Source organism: Delphinapterus leucas, chromosome 16 (assembly GCF_059928025.1).
Source record: "Delphinapterus leucas isolate spDelLeu-1000000601 "Yukka" chromosome 16, BTC_Dleu_Yukka2, whole genome shotgun sequence".
In the NCBI taxonomy this organism is placed as follows: Eukaryota; Metazoa; Chordata; class Mammalia; order Artiodactyla; family Monodontidae; genus Delphinapterus; species Delphinapterus leucas.
Window position 1 is genome coordinate 75,307,761 of NC_143144.1, and position 11,201 is coordinate 75,318,961.

The 11,201-nt window shown below is 42.1% G+C and overlaps 1 pseudogene; it reads right to left on the bottom strand.

The window, feature by feature from the left end:
• On the bottom strand, positions 1–1,549 carry LOC149747332 (10 kDa heat shock protein, mitochondrial pseudogene; annotated as a pseudogene).
• Positions 1,550–11,201: the final 9,652 nt, after the last annotated feature.

Genomic DNA, 11,201 nt, shown 5'->3' on the forward strand with positions numbered 1-11,201 from the left:
CTCCTGGCTGACTACATGCCTAATCTCTGATTAAATCCAGTTATGGAAACAGATGAAAAGAAGAGCCACACTTGGCTCACAGGAGCCTGGGCATTGGAACATCTGTGGAAAATATTGGGTCCCTTATCCACATACACAGACAGTTTGGGCATTTTCCAAATCCACATCAGTGCCAACAACTTCTTTATCTTTTCCTGGGGAGCAAGGAGCCGGCTGCACAAACCAGTCATAGCGGGCCAGAGACTGTCACCCTTAGAAAAGCCTGCCAGGAAGGTATGCCCTTGGCTTGTGTCAGGAACTTGGATTTCGGGGTCACTCCCACCATTCCCAGAATTGATAAGAGTGACCAACTATGCCTAAACTATTCGTACACACAGTGGGGTTCATGCTGAACACCTGTTTCCTTGTGAGAGGCTGGAATTTTGGTATGTGCTGGGCAGAAGTTGCCTACGTGACCGGCACCTTCAATAAAAACCTTGAGTCTCTAATGAGCTTCCCTGGTCAACAACATTTCACATGTGCTGTCACAACTTGTCGCTGGAGGAATCAAGTGCATCCTTTGTGACTCCACTAGGAGAGGACTCTTGGAAGCTTGGGCCTACTTTGCTCTGAACATCAGCCCCTGTGCCCTTCCCCTTTGCTATTTGGCTTTGTATCCTCCAGCTGTAATAAATTATAGCCATGAATACAGCTATATGCTGAATCCTGTGAATCCCCTGAACAAATCATTGAATCTGGGGGTGGTCTTGGGGACACCCTACACAGGCTATTCTTCTTTTCGGGGGATATCATTAGTTTATTATAAAAGAGAAACATGGAAATTATTTACATGATGAAATACCTCAGTGGAATGGGCAGCTTCACGTGATGCCATTTCAGTAGTGACTTATTTCAGTCTACATACTTTCCAAGAATGTCACCATCTCTAAGTAAGAAATAATCCTTGTCTAGAACTGCTTTGGTGCCTTAGAGCCCAGTCCGGTAACTACTACTGTTGTTTGCAATACTTTTCCTTGAGATTTTTCTGGAAGCATAATGCCTCTCTTGGTTACAGTTTCCGCTGCACTCTTTTCAACTAATACTTGGTCAAAGAGGGGGAAAAACTTTCTAAATGCCTGTCCTGCCGTGACTCTGGCCACCGTAGTTTAGTTCATACTCTCCACAAGGCTCCTCTTATCTATAACATTAGCATAAAGATTTTTCTTGGTCCAACCCTTATTAGGACGGGCACAGAGGAAGATATGGTTAGCTGCATTTGATCACTGAGAAAACAAGCCCAGAGAAGACTGGTTTAACAGCTAGGAGGGGCAGAGCTGGAATTAGAACTCAAGTTTGTCTGTTTCCACACCCAGCAGTCAATCTTATTGCCAAAGGTTGGGGTGCCTCCCCTCTCTCCACCCTCTACTTCTCCCCCTTAACTCTGGAGAACCTGTCTGGCAGGTCTGACAGGGCTTGGGGGTGAAAGGGGAGGGGGGAAGGCGTCAGTTCCAGTCATCCTCCCACCTTCCCAGAGATAACCTCTCCAGCCCTACCCTCTGTCCCACTCCATCCGAGGCTGGCCACAGCCTTCTTTATCCTTCCCTCCCAGTACCCACCACCATCTCCCTCAAATCCTTTGTTTTAGTATCTACCGGTTATCATCTTCATCCTCATTTATTTTCTGAATGCCTCCAGAATGTGCCAGAGACTAAGGTGACACCGATGGGCCTTGGCCACAGGGGGCTGTCCCTAACTTACTCTTAGAGGAAGTACTTAGAGTGCCCACCTTAGGTCCCCACACCCAGCAGAGCCACCCAAGCAGGGCAAGGAGAGGCAATGACTCGGAGGCTCTCATCCTGTTCCACCTCTGAGACTTCTCGCCTTTTTCTCTTTCCGCAAGTGTGGATCTCTAGGTCTGAAATCCCAGAAACAATAGATCTGGTCATGCGTTCCCTCTCCTCTTTTCTGTTTTCCCACCTGTTGTAAGGTGGTCACAGGAAAGAACTCTGCTGTGCTTATGTCTGTACCCTCTCCCCAGCCTTTATCCCATGTCACAGTCTGTTTTGAGGATGCTAGCACGCTGAGCAAAGGAAATCAAGTCTGACTGATTCTACATTCTTGCTAATTTAATGGAAGATGATTACCTAAGCCCAAATACCACATAAAATTATAAAGTATTTTGGGCTAAATGTGTCTCTTTTAAGATTCAGCAAATGACCTTAGTGAACTTGAAAAGACAGGATATCTGGGGTCTATGAATTTAACATATTTTCTTATTTTTTCTGTCTACCATGTTTCTTCAAATCTAGAAATGCCATCAGTGATTAAACACATCATTTTATGAGAAAAAAAAAAGCACTCCCAATTATAATTTTAGGATGCATCCCAATTTCAGAGATTTAAAAATTTGGACTATTGGATGCAAAGAAATACAGGATTTTTTTTTTTTTTTTGGGTACGCGGGCCTCTCACTGTGTGGCCTCTCCTGTTGCAGAGCACAGGCTCCGGACGTGCAGGCTCAGCGGCCACGGCTCATGGGCCCAGCCACTCCACGGCATGTGGGATCTTCCCAGACCGGGGCACCAATCCGTGTCCCCTGCATCGGCAGGCGGACTCTTAACCACTGCGCCACCAGGGAAGCCCCTTCTGCCCATTTTTTGATTGGGTTGTTTATTTTTTTAATATTGAGCTGAATGAGCTGTTTATATATTTTGGTGATTAATCCTTGGTCCGTTGATTCGTTTGCAAATATTTTCTCTCATTCTGAGGGTTGTCTTTTTGTCTTGTTTGTAGTTTCCTTTGCTTTGCAAAAGCTTTTAAATTTCATTTTGTCCCATTTGTTTATTTTTGTTTTTATTTCCATTACTCTAGGAGGTGGATCAGAAAAGATATTGCTGTGATTTATGTCAAAGAGTGTTCTTCCTATGTTTTCCTCTAAGCGTTTTTTGGTGTCTGGTCTTACATTTAGGTCTCTAATCCATTTTGAGTTTATTTTTGTGTATGGTGTTAGGGAGTGTTCTAATTTCATTCTTTTACATGTAGCTGTCCAGTTTTCCCAGCACCACTTTTTTTTTTTTTTTTTTGCGATATGCGGGCCTCTCCCTGTTGTGGCCTCTCCCGTTGTGGAGCACAGGCTCCGGACGCACAGGCTCAGCGGCCATGGCTCACGGGCCCAGCCACTCTGTGGCATGTGGAATCCTCCTGGACTGGGGCACGAATCCATGTCTCCTGCATTGGCAGGCAGACTCTCAACCACTGAGCCACCAGGGAAGCCCCCAGCACCACTTATTGAAGTGACTGTCTTTTCTCCACTGTATATCCTTGCCTCCTTTGTCATAGACTAGTTGACCATAGGTGCGTGGGTTTATCTCTGGGCTTTCTATCCTGTTCCATTGATCTATATTTCTGTTTTTGTGCCAGTACCATGTTGTCTTGATTACTGTAGCTCTGTAGTATAGTCTGAAGTCAGGGAGTCAGATTCCTCCCGCTCCGTTTTTTCCCCTCAAGACTGCTTTGGCTATTCAGGGCCTTTTGTGTCTCCATACAAATTTTAAGATTTTTTGTTCTAGTTCTGTAAAAAATGCCACTGGTAATTTGATAGGGATTGCATTGATTCTGTAGATTGCTTTGGGTAGTATAGTCATTTTCACAATATTGATTCTTCCAATCCAAGAACATGGTATATCTCTCCATCTGTTGGTATCATCTTTAAGTTCTTTCAACAGTGTCTTATAGTTTTCTGCATACAGGTCTTTTGTCTCCCTAGGTAGGTTTATTCCTGGGTATTTTATTCTTTTTGTTGCAGTGGTAAATGGGAGGGATTCCTTAATTTCTCTTTCAGATTTTCATCATTAGTGTATAGGAATGTAAGAGATTTCTGTGCATTAATTTTGTATCCTGCAACTTTACCAAATTCATTGATTAGCTCTAGTAGTTTTCTGGTAGCATCTTTGGGATTCTCTATGTATAGTATCATGTCATCTGCAAACAGTGACAGCTTTACTTCTTCTTTTCCAATTTGTATTCCTTTTATTTCTTGTTTTTCTCGGATTGCCGTGGCTAGGACTTCCAAAACTATGCTGAATAATAGTGGCGAGAGTGGACATCCTTGTCTTGTTCCTGATCTTAGAGGAAATGCTTTCAGTTTTTCACCATTGAGAATGATGTTTGCTGTGGGTTTGTCATATATGGCCTTTATTATGTTGAGGTAGGTTCCCTCTATGCCCACTTTCTGGAGAGTTTTTATCATAAATGGGTGTTGAATTTTGTCAAAAGCTTTTTCTGCATCTATTGAGATGATCATATGGTTTTTATTCTTCAGTTTGTTAATATGGTGTATCACATTGATTGATTTGTGTATATTGAAGAATCCTTGCATCCCTGGGATAAATACCACTTGATCATGGTGTATGATCCTTTTAATGTGTTGTTGGATTCTGTTTCCTAGTATTTTGTTGAGGATATTTACATCTGTATTCATCAGTGATATTGGTCTGTAATTTTCCTTTTTTGTAGTATCTTTGTCCGGTTTTGGTATCAGGGTAATGATGGCCTCATAGAATGAGTTTGGGAGTGTTCCTTCCTCTGCAATTTTTTGGAAGAGTTTAAGAAGGATGGGTGTTAGCTCTTCTTTAAATGTTTGATAGAATTCACCTGTGAAACCATCTGGTCCTGGACTTTTGCTCGTTGGAAGATTTTTAATCACAGTTTCAATTTCATTACTTGTGATTGGTCTGTTCATATTTTCTGTTTCTTCCTGGTTCAGTCTTGGGAGGTTGTACCTTTCTAGGAATTTCTCCATTTCTTCCAGGTTGTCCATTTTATTGGCATAGAGTTGCTTGTAGTATTCTTTTAGGATGCTTTGTATTTCTGCAGTGTCTGTTGTAACTTTTCCATTTTCATTTCTAATTTTATTGATTTGGGTCCTCTTCCTCTTTTTCTTGATGAATCTGGCTAATGGTTTATCAATTTTGTTTACCTTCTCAAAAAACAAGCTTTTAGTTTTATTGATCCTTGCTATTGTTTTCTTTGTTTCTATTTCATTTATTTCTGCTCTGATCTTTATGATTTCTTTCCTTCTGCTAACTTTGGGTTTTGTGTGTTCTTCTTTCTCTAGTTCATTTAGGTGTAAGGTTAGATTGTTTTTTGAGATTTTTCTTGTTTCTTGAGGTAGGCTTGTAAACTTCCCTCTTAGAACTGCTTTTGCTGCATCCCATAGATTTTGGATCATCACGTTTTCATTGTCATTTGTCTCTAGGTATTTTTTGATTTCCTCTTTCATTTCTTCAGTGATCTCTTGGTTATTTAGTAACGTATTGTTTAGCCTCCATATGTTTGTGTTTTTTACGGTTTTTTCCCTGTAATCGATTTCTAATCTCATAACGTTGTGGCCGGAAAAGATGCTTGATATGATTTCAGTTTTCTTAAATTTACTGAGGCTTGATTTGTGACCCAAGATGTGATCTATCCTGGAGAATGTTCCATGTGCACTTGAGAAGAAAGTGTAATCTGCTGTTTTTGGATGGAATGTCCTATAAATATCAATTAAATCTATCTGGTCTATTGTGTCATTTAAAGGTTGTGTTTCCTTATTAATTTACTGTTTGAATGATCTCTCCATTGGTGTAAGTGAGGTGTTTAAGTCCCCCACTATTATTGTTGATTTCCTCTTTTATAGCTGTTAGCAGTTACCTTATGTATTGAGGTGCTCCCATGTTGGGTGCATATATATTTATAATTGTTATATCTTCTTCTTGGATTGATCCCTTGATCATTATGTAGTGTCCTTCCTTGTCTCTTGTAACATTCTTTATTTTAAAGTCTTGATATGAGTATTGCTACTCCAGCTTTATTTTGATTTCCATTTCCATGGAATATCTTTTTCCACCCCCTCACTTTCAGTCTGTATGTGTCCCTAGGTGTGAAGTGGGTCTCTTGTAGACAGCATATAAATGGGTCTTGTTTTTGTATCCATTCAGCAAGCCTGTGTCTTTTGGTTGAAGCATTTAATCCATTCACGTTTAAGGTAATTATCCATATGTATCTTCCTATGACCATTTTCTTAATTGTTTTGGGTTTGTTTTTGTAGGTCCTTTTCTTCTCTTGTGTTTCCTGCCTAGAGAAGTTCCTTTAGCATTTGTTGTAGAGCTGGTTTGGTGGTGTTGAATTCTCTCAGCTTTGCTTGTCTGTAAAGCTTTTGATTTCTCCATCGAATCTGAATGAGATCCTTGCAGGGTAGAGTAATCTTGGTTGTAGGTTCTTCCCTTTCATCACTTTAAGTATATCATGCCACTGCCTTCTGGCTTGTAGAGTTTCTGCTGAGAAACCAGCTGTTAACCTTATGGGAGTTCCCTTGTATGTTATTTGTTATTTTTCCCTTGTTGCTTTCAATAATTTTTCTTTGTCTTTAATTTTTGCCAATTTGATTTCTACGTGTCTCAGCATGTTTCTCCTTGGGTTTAACCTATATGGGACTCTCTGTGCTTCATGGACTTGGGTGGCTATTTCCTTTCACATGTTAGGGAAGTTTTCGACTATAATCTCTTCAAATATTTTCTCCGGTCCTTTCTCTCTCTCTTCTCCTTCTGGGACGCCTATAATGCGAATATTGTTGCATTTAATGTTGTCCCAGAGGTCTCTTAGGCTGCCTTCATTTCTTTTCATTCTTTTTTCTTTATTCTGTTCCACAGTAGTGAATTCCACCATTCTGTCTTCCAGGTCACTTATCCGTTCTTCTGCCTCAGTTATTCTGCTATTGATTCCTTCTAGTGTATTTTTCATTTCAGTTATTGTGTTGTTCATCTCTGTTTGTTTGTTGTTTAATTCTTCTACGTCTTTGTTAAACATTTCTTGCATGTTCTCCATCTTTGCCTCCATTCTTTTTCCGAGGTCATGGATCATCTTCACTTTCATTATTCTGAATTATTTTTCTGGAAGGTTGCCTATCTCCACTTCATTTAGTTGTTTTTCTGGGGTTTTATCTTGTTCCTTCATCTGGTACATAGCCCTGTGCCTTTTCATCTTGTCTATCTTTCTGTGAATGTGGTTTTTGTTCTACAGGCTGCAGGATTGTAATTCTTCTTCTCACATTTTCACTATTACTCGTAGCGCTGTATGAAGATCCTTGCACATTCATATTTGTGCCCATGTGTAAGTATGTCCTGAAAGTAAATTGCTGGGTATGCACTTTTCCATTTTGATAGATACTGCCAAACTGCCTTTTAAAAAGGCTTCATTAGGGCTTCCCTGGTGGCGCAGTGGTTGAGAATCTGCCTGCCAATGCAGGAGACACAGGTTCGAGCCCTGGTCTGGGAAGATCCCACATGCCACGGAGCAACTAGGCCCATGAGCCACAACTACTGAGCCTGTGCATCTGGAGCCTGTGCTCCCAACAAGAGAGGCCGCGATAGTGAGAGGCCCACACACCGCGATGAAGAGTGGCCCCCGCTTGCCGCAACTAGAGAAAGCCCTTGCACAGAAACGAAGACCCAACACAGCCAAAAATAAATAAATTAATTAATTTAAAAAAAAAAGGCTTCATTAACATTTTTTCTTTAAATACATTAAACCCATATTAAACAAAATGGTATTTCCTAGTTAAATCAGAATGAACCACCGCAAACTCTATAAACAATTATGTTCATGTTGCTTTTATCTTTCGTATGAAATTCTAGAGTATGCAGCTGACTTATTAAGGGTTTCTTTCCAATTGTCCCAGATGCCCAGCAAACAAATCCAGGGAGTTTGTGAACTAGTTCTGGGCGTTCCACATGTGACTGTGGTTTTCACAGCCCCACAGATCACTGTAAAAGACTAAGCCTGCAGCGTCCACTACAGTACTGGACCCTGTGATGTTCCTCAGGGCATGGATCCTTGTGCTGATTTTTGTGGGGGACCCTGAATCTCTGAGGAACTCTTGCTCTGGCTCCTCAGGGGAACCAGTTGCCTCAGGAGCAGCAGGTTAGTAGGGCTGGTTTCAGGGTCCATCACCCCATGCACACAGACCCCGTGTCACTTTCTCTCCTTGGAGGTGTTGGGATCCCTTCAGGTGTCTGGCACATTTCCTCTTAAACTCCCAAACACAAAAGGAGGTGACTATATGTCTTAATCACAGATGTGGGAACTATTGCCCATCCAAGGAAGACTATCTAGGTGAACTCAATGGCCCCACCCTTTTACTGCAGAGATAATGACTCAAAGGTAATTTTCTCAAACTTCTCTGTTGTAAGAGAACAGGGGGAAAGCCCTACAGAAATATAATATCCAGCAGAGCACTCCATATGTATCTAAAACGAATTGCCTAAGAGTAGCTATATTAGTTTGCTAGGGCTGCCATAACAAAGTACCACAGACTGGGTGGCTTAAACAACAGAAATTTAATTTTTCACCATTCTGGAGGCTAGAAGTCCGGGAAAAAGGTGTCAGCAGGTTTGGTTTCTCCTGAGGCCTCTCTCCTTGGCTTTCACAGCCGCCTCTCTGGTCCTTACGTGGCTTTTTCTCTATGTGAGCTCATCCCTGCTATCTACTTGTGGGTCCAAATTTCCTCTTAAAAGGACACAGGTCAGGTTGCATTAGAACCCACACTAACAGCCTCATTTTAACTTAATCACTTCTTTAAAGGCCCTATCTCCAAATAAGTCACATTCCAAGGCAGTGGGGGTTAGGACCATGCTATGTAACAATGGGTAATTTCAGCTCATATCAGTAGCTGCTATATGTGATTTTATACAGTTATCCTAGTTGACTGGGTGGCAGTGGCCTTCACTAAAAGCAGGTACTTAAGGCACAGATGATTGATGCAGGCTGATGTATTATTGAGCCTGTTAAAGGGAATCCACAAGAGGATCTCTTTTCCTTGTAAACACTTTTTCTGTAGAACCCCACTAGACATTTCAAAGGCCAATGAAACAGGAGTGCAAATGTCTGCTTGGCTTACAAACTGATTCTGACTCTGCATCCCACTCCTCAGCCCCCAATACTTGCGTATTTTCTGTGGGAACTAGAAATATTAACAACTATTTACTACAATAGTGAGCACAGGGAATCCAAAAGTGCATGCCCTCCAGGAGAACAGTCTAATGGGAGAAACAGAAGAGCCATATACACACCTAAATATACACCAATCCTAGCTCTACGGCCAAATACTATTAGGCTTTGGAAGAGAGACAATGTAGTTTTGCCTGGGTTTAGGGAAGAAATCATACTTGAGACTTGATGATGAAGAATTTCTCAAGGTAAAGAGCAGGTAGAATGAGGAGACTTTTAAAATATAGCAGCACTGTAATGATACAGTAAAAAACAGGAAACAAACTTAATGTCCATCAACAGACAATGGAAATAATCATATTTTCACACGCAAAATATCACTCAACAGTTAAAATTACTGAACCAGAGCTATAAATATTAACTTGGATAAATCATAACGCTGAGCCAAAAAAATAGAAGGAAAAAAGAAAAGCACTTTACAAACGAATACAAACAGCACGCCGTACCATGGGAGGCTGTGTAGCACGGTGACCCGGTGTTTGGCTAGAATCCCACTGCCTGGTGTCTCATCCTGGCACTGCCACTTGTTATCCTGAGCAAGTTGCATCTCCTTTCAGCTTTCTCACCTGTAAATTGGGGATCATAATAGGACTTACAGGCAGGGGTACTGTGAGGATTTATGGAAGTAATACAAGTAAAGCACGGAGAACAATGCCTGCCACCCAATAAATGTTAACTATTGTTGCAATGGTATAAAGTTTTAGAAGGAGTATAATATTTTGTTGAGTGATACATACACATATACCAAAGTTTAAAAACATACAGGAAAACAACAATTAACAAATTTAGAATAGTGGTTACCTCTGTAGGATAGGGAAGTTTAAGAGATTAAGGAAGAGAAGGAGAGTGCTTCAACTACATTTGTAATACTATGTTTCTTTTTACTTTATTACTTTTAGTTTTTGACCCCTCCTCGACGCATGGGGATCTTAGTTCCCTGAGATCCAACCTGCTGCCCCTGAAGTGGAAGCACGGGGTCTTAACTACTGGACTGCCAGGGACGTCCTTGTAATACTTTATTTCTTAAGCTGGGTGGTAACCATATGTTTTTCTTAGATTGGTATGTGTGTATGAAATATGTCATATTAAAAATAAAAAATTTTTTTAAAGATCAAATGAGATGAGGGTGGGATTGTATTCCTATAGACTCCAAAGATATTTCCCTGATTAGTTTTGTGTGATTTGGGTTTAGAGGCACAGAGAATCCGGAAGGAAAGATCTTGCAACCACCCAAACTGTCTGGCTCCTTCCCATCATTCAGATCTTGGTTCAAATATGCCTTCCTGAGGGAAGCCTTCTTAACACCCATTTCAGATCAGCGCACCCCTATCCACTCTCTAACAAACGGCACTATTTTATTGAATAGGCTTATCCCTCTGGGCTGTTTTAGTAAGTTCCCCATTGGAATGCTCTGTCTTAGTCAATACTATATTTCTAAAGCCATTTTATTTTTATTTTTAAATTAATTTATTTATGGCTGCGTTGGGTCTTCGTCGCTGCGCACGGGCTTTCTGTAGTTGCGGCGAGCGGGGGCTACTCTTCGTTGCAGTGCGCGGGCTTCTCATTACGGTGCCTTCTCTTGTTGCGGAGCATGGGCTCTAGGCGTGCGGGCTTCGGTAACTGTGGCATACGGACTCAGTAGTTATGGCTCGTGGCCTCCAGAGCGCAGGCTCAGTAGTTGTGGCGCACGGGCTTAGTTGCTCCGCGGCATGTGGGATCTTCCTGGACTGGAACCCATGTCCCCTGCATTGGCAGGCGGACTCTTAACCACTGCACCACCAGAGAAGTCCTAAAGCCATTTTAAATCCTCAATTATTTTTTTTGTTTTGGATGGCTGGATGAATAAGGGACTGAATGAATGGAGTCCATTCCTTCATCCTCAGGACGCCTCTTTTGAGCCAGACTGGAGGGCAGAGGTAGAATGAGGAAAGCCTGAAGAGAAGAGCGAAGATTGGAGTGGGCTGAGGAGGGAGCGGAATGAAGATCTGGAGCAGAGAAATGAGGGAGATCTCTGAGGGTGAGGAGCCTACGGTGAAGGTGAACGGAGGGGCACACCCCTGGCAGAGCGCGGCGGAGGCGGGGGCCTCCAGCGCGGGGGCGGGGCCTGGAGGGAGGGAGGCGGGGCGGGAGCCTGCGGGGCGGGGGCCTGCGGGAGGGCGGGTCTCGAAGATAGGCGG